The following is a 7,251-nucleotide window of genomic DNA, read 5'->3' as shown; positions in this document are numbered from 1 at the left end:
GTTTGAGTGCGACGTGAACTGCACTGTGGAAGCACGTACGTGGACGCAGTATTATGCTGTGGGGGACATTCATGGGGCCTGTAAAACCGAAGGCACCATAACTGCTGTGAATTACTTGGATCCCTTCATGTTTGAAGCATTGCTCTAAATGGCCTCTTCCAGCAGGGTAAGTGTCCCTGTAACAAGGCCAAAGTAGAGATGCACTCTGCCAAAACTACGCTTCCGTAGTTTTGGTACAATACATAAATGACGTAGTAAATGATAGGATTACCGGTAGTATTGTTAACATTGGTAGGGAAAGAAAATAAATGGATGTGGAAAAGAGAAACTGGGAACTGACAACTTCTCTTTGTTTGTTTGGTTGGTTGTGTGTTTCGTAAATAATTAGCAGCGCACTCCATTCAGCGTTAGTCCTTTGTACATTTTATATCCCTACATAATATTAATTCCGTTTGATAAGTAATGAAAATTAGTAAGTCGCGTAACTTCTGCGTTTTTATGTAAGTAAAGCAATTACTTTTGATGCAAATACAGTTTACATGCAGAAACATAAAAAATATATAATTATTGTTCTTATTTTTGTACTCAGTGGAACGTCCTTCACCATGGTCAAAGGCAAGACTTTCCTGGTGTTACTGATAATGCGAAAGTTGTTTATGAATAACAGAGGCAAGTTTTATATAAGCTCATCGAAGCACTGAAGCATTTAAGTAACAGAGAGAAGCAGAACTATGTTGAACAAAAATGTTACACAGGTTACGCGGCCCTTTATATATCACCACTCTTTTTCTAAACAGTTCATCCCTTGCGGTTTCTAGCAGACTTTCGTAAGACACTTATCGCATGCGTAAAGCGATCGTTACAAGGTAACCGGCTCCGACTCGGTATGCCGGTCGGTGTGGCCGTGCGCTTCTAAGCGCTTCAGCTTGGAACCGCGTGACCGCTAAGGTCGCAGGTTCGAATCCTGCCTCGAGCATGGATGTGTGTGATATCCTTAGCCAGTTAGGTTTAAGTAGTTCTAAGTTCTAGGGGACTGATGACCTCAGAAGTTAAGTCCCATAGTGCTCAGAGCCATTTGAACCATTTCACTCGGTAGGTATGCAACACACCTAACTTACAGGTAACGCGGGTACTAGAGATCAGAAATGAGCTCCGTATACTCGCCTTAAACTCACCTACCAGTCCTGTGACATCATCTCCGTACCTGCCGTCTCGGTGCCCGTAGACTCGACTTGTGAGTGTTTGTTGCAGCCCACTCGTCACCTGAGTTTGCTGTCGGGTACAAGTGCACTCGAGTCACACAGAAAGGAGAGCAAGTTCGCAACTGTAACCGCGGACTCGCGGCATTCCCGCTGCATAAGCAATCATTTTGAAAGAAATTTCTGACATTAAACTGTAAATTATTATTCATTTATTTCACACAACCATGATTTCAGCTTTATAGCCATTCTCAAGCTCAAAATGAAATGTCACAAAATGCCCGATCTGCCTAAATGACGGAAGCAAGTCATATATCAATACAACTACTGAGATGTCCGCAGTGAATATTGTTCTGTTTATATGTACACTAACATAAATTAAATATTTTCGAAGAATGCCGTAAATTTAATTTAGTATGTAATATATATTCAGATAATCTCTAACAATTACATTACGGTATACATATTTTCGTGGTGTTACCGGGTCTGTAACAACAGTACGAGAAAATATGACATGGGAATGAAGTGCAATTTTTAAATGGTAATTAATTACTAAAATGAATTACAGAAACAAATGATAAACTACACAACCCGCTTTTAGCTCATAAACGCAAATTGACACGAGAAAATTAATGCAGGAATAGCATGCTTTTTTGTCGTAGATGTGAAACAGTGACGTTGCTTTGTGTCCAGTTTTCATTTGACGCAGCACACATTTGTTTTCATGGTGGAGGTGGTATAAACAAGAACACAACCATTTTGCTTGCGGTGGACGAGATCAGTATGATTCTCGTCTGAAGCGTGGACTACAGCGAGAAAATTACTCTGGATATCAGCACTCCTATAATGGAATAGATCCGCCATTAGACACTTTGCATTAGCTAATTTTCATCTTACACACTCCACAGTCACACAAAACACAAATTCGTTAAAGACCATCTGATCCCCTTCAATCGAATACAGGGCGTTTATAAATGAATTTCGGGGTTTTAACGCTCTATAATATTTACTATATTCAATTTACAGTTTTAAATGATATGTCAAATGAAAGAGAAACTCAAACAGTTTTACCAAGAACCTTATAAATGTTCAATGTGAGTACCATTTGTCACACGGAACACATCAAGATTATAGCCGAGTTCTTCCCAAACGTCGATAGATGTGTCTTCAGTGATTGTAGCAACAGCTGCTTCAATCCAGTTTCTTGATTCAGGGAGGGCTACTGGTAGCAGAGGCACGTACACACGATCCTTGATGAAACCCCAAAGGAAAAAATAGCACGGCGTTAGGTCAGGTGAACGTGGAGGCCGTGAAAAGCAAGCCCTGTCATTGGGCCCCTTGTGGCCTATACAGCGCTTGGGTACAATGAAGTTCAACCAATCTAGCTGATTGCGGCGGAAACGTTGCACGCTGCGCTTGCGAACTGATGCCAAACACAACTTTTTAGTTGCTCTTTCATTTGAAATATCATTTATAACTGTAATTTTAATGTAATAAATATTATAATGCGTAAAAACCCCGATATTCATTTATAAACACCCTGTATTTCGCCTTCTCCGTGCTACTGCACAGCACCAAGGTCGTGTATTCATATTACATGCTAACGATAAATCACGACTAACTTTTCACTCTTGCATGCTTCAGAGAGAACGAGTATGAAGCGACCGCAGCGTCGCAGTTCTCAGAGTCGGCATACTCGCGTAACTACAGCGGGAACGAAGTGGACCCGTTAACACGGAGGTAACACAGGCGCCTTGATTCGTGGATTAAGCAACCCGTAATATTTAGTCTCATACTCGCTCCGTTTCTCATCCATAGCGGGTACGACCTTGACTGAGTAAAGCTACTACGGAAATTACCATAGTCTACCCTTACTTATGACGGTCTGCAGTAGCCTGTGGTGGTTTCACAACTCTAGGCCAAAACCGTGCTAAGTGGATTGAGGAACGTAATGAACTCACGCTCATGCCCAACAGATGTCATTGTGATAGAACGCATCCGGGGTTTCCCGATAAAGAGTTACAGGCTCTCTGCTGCTCCTGATCTAAATATACGATTTAGAAGACAATCTGTTACAGGTCCTCTGCTGCTCTTGATATATGATTAACGAAACAATCTGAGCAGTCATTACATATTGTCTGCGAGATGATGCTGACACTTACCGATCATCCATGAAAACCAAGTGCAAAACGATTTCGACAAGATATGGCGCGAAAAGTGATAATTGACTACAAGCCATAAAAAGTGAGATATCATCTACATGAGCACCAAAATTTCGGTCTACGCGATAAATCATATGTATATAAGTGCTATAAATTGAACTAAACGCCTAGGGACTACAATTACGAAATACTGCGTTTCATTGGTAGAACACTTAGAAACTGCAAGCAACAGATCTACTAGAGCCTGCCTGCACTGAGCTCTCTCTTTTTTTTTTTTTTTTTTAGTCATCAGTCTACTGACTGGTTTGATGCGGCCCGCCACGAATTCCTTTCCTGTGCTAACCTCTTCATCTCAGAGTAGCACTTGCAACCTACGTCCTCAATTATTTGCTTGATGTATTCCAATCTCTGTCTTCCTCTACAGTTTTTGCCCTCTACAGCTCCCTCTAGTACCATGAAAGTCATTCCCTCATGTCTTAGCAGATGTCCTATCATCCTGTCCCTTCTCCTTATCAGTGTTTTCCACATATTCCTTTCCTCTCCGATTCTGCGTAGAACCTCCTCATTCCTTACCTTATCAGTCCACCTAATTTTCAACATTCGTCTATAGCACCACATCTCAAATGCTTCGATTCTCTTCTGTTCCGGTTTCCCACAGTCCATGTTTCACTACCATACAATGCTGTACTCCATACGTACATCCACAGAAATTTCTTCCTCAAATTAATGCCGGTATTTGATATTAGTAGACTTCTCTTGGCCAGAAATGCCTTTTTTGCCATAGCGAGTCTGCTTTTGATGTCCTCCTTGTTCCGTCCGTCATTGGTTATTTTACTGCCTAGGTAGCAGAATTCCTTAACTTCATTGACTTCGTGACCATCAATCCTGATGTTAAGTTCCTCGCTGTTCTTATTTCTACTACTTCTCGTTACCTTCGTCTTTCTCCGATTTACTCTCAAACCATACTGTGTACTGATTAGACTGTTCATTCCGTTCAGCAGATCATTTAATTCTTCTTCACTTTCACTCAGGATAGCAATGTCATCAGCGAATCGTATCATTGATATCCTTACCGGGCGCCAACTCCCTTCCCACTATCTACCGGCCGTAATTTAGGGGAAATGGGTGACTTGTGCTTAGATATCAGCTGCCAACCAAGGACTTATCGAATCTTGCCTCACTGCTGTACTTCGTCCTTTTACAGAAAAAAAAAAAATCGCAACACAACGAGGGAGTTGTGCGACGTAAACGGAAATTAGTAGGCGTATTTCTGCATCTGAAAATGGTGTCCATTCAAATTTGTCGACAGTGGCGTAAGAGTGGTGCAACGGCCTTGCCGCAGTGGAAACACCGGTTCCCGTCAGACCACCGAAGTTAAGAGCTGTCGGGCGTGGCCGGCACTCGGATGGGTGACCGTCCGGGCCACCATGCGCTGTTGCCATTTTTCGGGGTGCACTCAGCCTCGTGATGCCAATTGAGGAGTTACTCGACCGAATAGTCACGGCCCCGGTCAAAGAAAACCATCATAACGACTGGGAGAGCCGTGTGATGACCACACGCCTCTCCTATCCGCATCCTCAGCTGAGGAAGACACGGCGGTCGGATGGTCCCGATGGGCCACTTGCGGCCTCAAGACGGAGTGCACAAGAGTGGTGCTAGTAGCGCCATTATGACGATCCCAACCAGTTCTGCTATAAATACACACTGTAACGGTCGCGAGTGTTAGTTACGTTTGAAATTGGACGTTGTGAGTTGATGTTAGTTGAGAACGCCTTTAAGGCTACAAAGACGCCATTATCAGCACCTCACTGAGCTTCAAAGAGGTAGTGTATGGGGCTCGAGAAGATGGATATTCCTTATACGATATTGCAGAAAGGTTTGGTAGGAATGTAGCTACTGTACTTGACTGCTGGCAGCGATGGTCACTAGAATTACGGTCGCAAAAAGTCAGTGCTTCGAACGGTGACCGGCAGGGTAGATCACCGCGTTTGGAGTATGCCTCTGGGGCATCGTACTGGATCTGCAGCTGCAATTCTAGCACCAATTGGCACCGTTACAAGTCGGTTACTTAAAGGTCAACTCCGAGCAAGACGCCCTGTAGCGTGCATTCCACTGACACCAAAGCACCGTTATTTGTGACTTCAGTGGTGTCAAGCGAGAGCTCATTGGAGGGCAGGGTGGAAGTCTGTTGTGATTTATGATGAAAGTTAATTCTGCAGAAGGAGGCCAGCCAAGGGCCTGCACCCTACCTGTCTACATGCTAGACACACTGAACCTTTACCTGCAATTAATGGTCCTGGATGTGATTTCGTATGACAGCAGGAGCACTCTCGTGGCTGTTCCACGCACCCTACTGCAAATTTATACCTCAATCTGTGATTCGGCCTGCTGTGCTGCCATTCATGAACAGAATCCCAAGGTCTGTTTCCCAACAGGAAAAATCCTCGCCCACATTCTGATGTTCTAACCCTACATGCTCTACACACTATCGATATGTTGCCTTGACCTGCTCGATCATCAGACCTGTCTCCAATGGAGCACTTATGGGACATAATGGGAGAACAGCTCCAGCGTCATCCACAAACAGCAATCATCGTCCCTCTTTTGACATACTAAGTGCAACACGCTTGGAATCCCATCCCAGAAACTGACACCTGGCGCTTGTAAAACCTAATGCATGCATGTTTACATGCTTGTATTCAACATTATAGTGGTTACAGCAGTTGTTAATGTATCAGGATTTCACATTAGCAGAGGTTTAACTTGTGCTTATATTAACCTGCGATCTTGAAATGTTAATCACTGACATATGGTACCCAGACAAATGTATTCCCGAAATTACATTACTCTACATTAATTTTTTTGTGGTGCCATTTTTCCGTCAGTGTATTAAGCAAGTGTTGCCCAACAGTGTATTAAATAATGACCACGACGCTTGGTCACAAAATATTGTTCCAGAAGTTGGACCATTATGGAATACGGGGAGTAGCTCACAATTGGTTCTCCTCTTACTTTAGCAACAGGCAGAAAAAGGTCATTATTCACAATGTTGATAACGGTTGTGATGTGTGGTCTGAATGGGGTAATGTCAAGTGGGGGATGGGGTGCCCCAGGGATCAGTTTTGGGGCCACTCCTGTTCCTTATTTATATAAATGATATACATTTCTGTTTGCTGATGACACTAGCTTGGTAGTAAACGATGTTGTGTGCAACATTGGCTCGGTTTCAAATAGTGCGGTACACGACCTAAGTTCATGGCTTGTAGAAAATAAACTAAGGCTAAATCACATAAGACTCAATTTTTAGTTTCTAACACACAGTTCAACAAACCTGACGTTTTACTTTCACAGAACGGGCATATGATTAGTGAAACTGAACAGTTCAAATTTCTAGGTTTTTAGATAGATAGTAAGCTGTGATGGAAAGACCGTGTTCAGGATCTTGTTCAAAGACTTAATACTGCCATTTTTATTATTCGAACGGTGTCAGAAGTGAGTGATCGTCGACACGAAAATTAGTCTACTTTACTTATTTTCACTCACTTATGTCGTACAGTATTATATTTTGGGGTAACTCTTCCCATTCTAAAAGGATATTTTTGGCTCAGAAACGGGCGCAATAAGTTGCGTAAATTCACGAACCTCTTGTCGACCCCTGTTCACGAGTCTGGGTATTTTGACATTGGCCTCTCAATATATATATATTCCTGCCTCTACCACTCGAATTCAAAACTCTTAGCAGTAATCCATGCGCTTTCAAATCGAAACTGGAGAGTTTCCTCAGGGGTCACTCCTTCTATTCTGTCGAGGAGTTCCTTGAAAAATTAAGCTGATTCTTGTTGTATTGTTGATTGCCTTTACTTGAACTTATAGACTGACTTTTTTCGGAT

At 42.7% G+C, this 7,251-nt stretch overlaps 1 pseudogene; it reads left to right on the top strand.

Annotated features, from left to right (window-relative positions):
* The first annotated feature begins 4,684 nt into the window (after positions 1-4,684).
* On the top strand, positions 4,685-4,802 carry LOC126356615 (5S ribosomal RNA; annotated as a pseudogene).
* The last annotated feature ends 2,449 nt before the right edge of the window (positions 4,803-7,251 follow it).

Source organism: Schistocerca gregaria, chromosome 3, assembly GCF_023897955.1.
Source record: "Schistocerca gregaria isolate iqSchGreg1 chromosome 3, iqSchGreg1.2, whole genome shotgun sequence".
In the NCBI taxonomy this organism is placed as follows: domain Eukaryota; kingdom Metazoa; phylum Arthropoda; class Insecta; order Orthoptera; family Acrididae; genus Schistocerca; species Schistocerca gregaria.
Note: the sequence above shows the minus strand (reverse complement) of the source record. Positions and strands in the feature narration are given on the sequence as shown.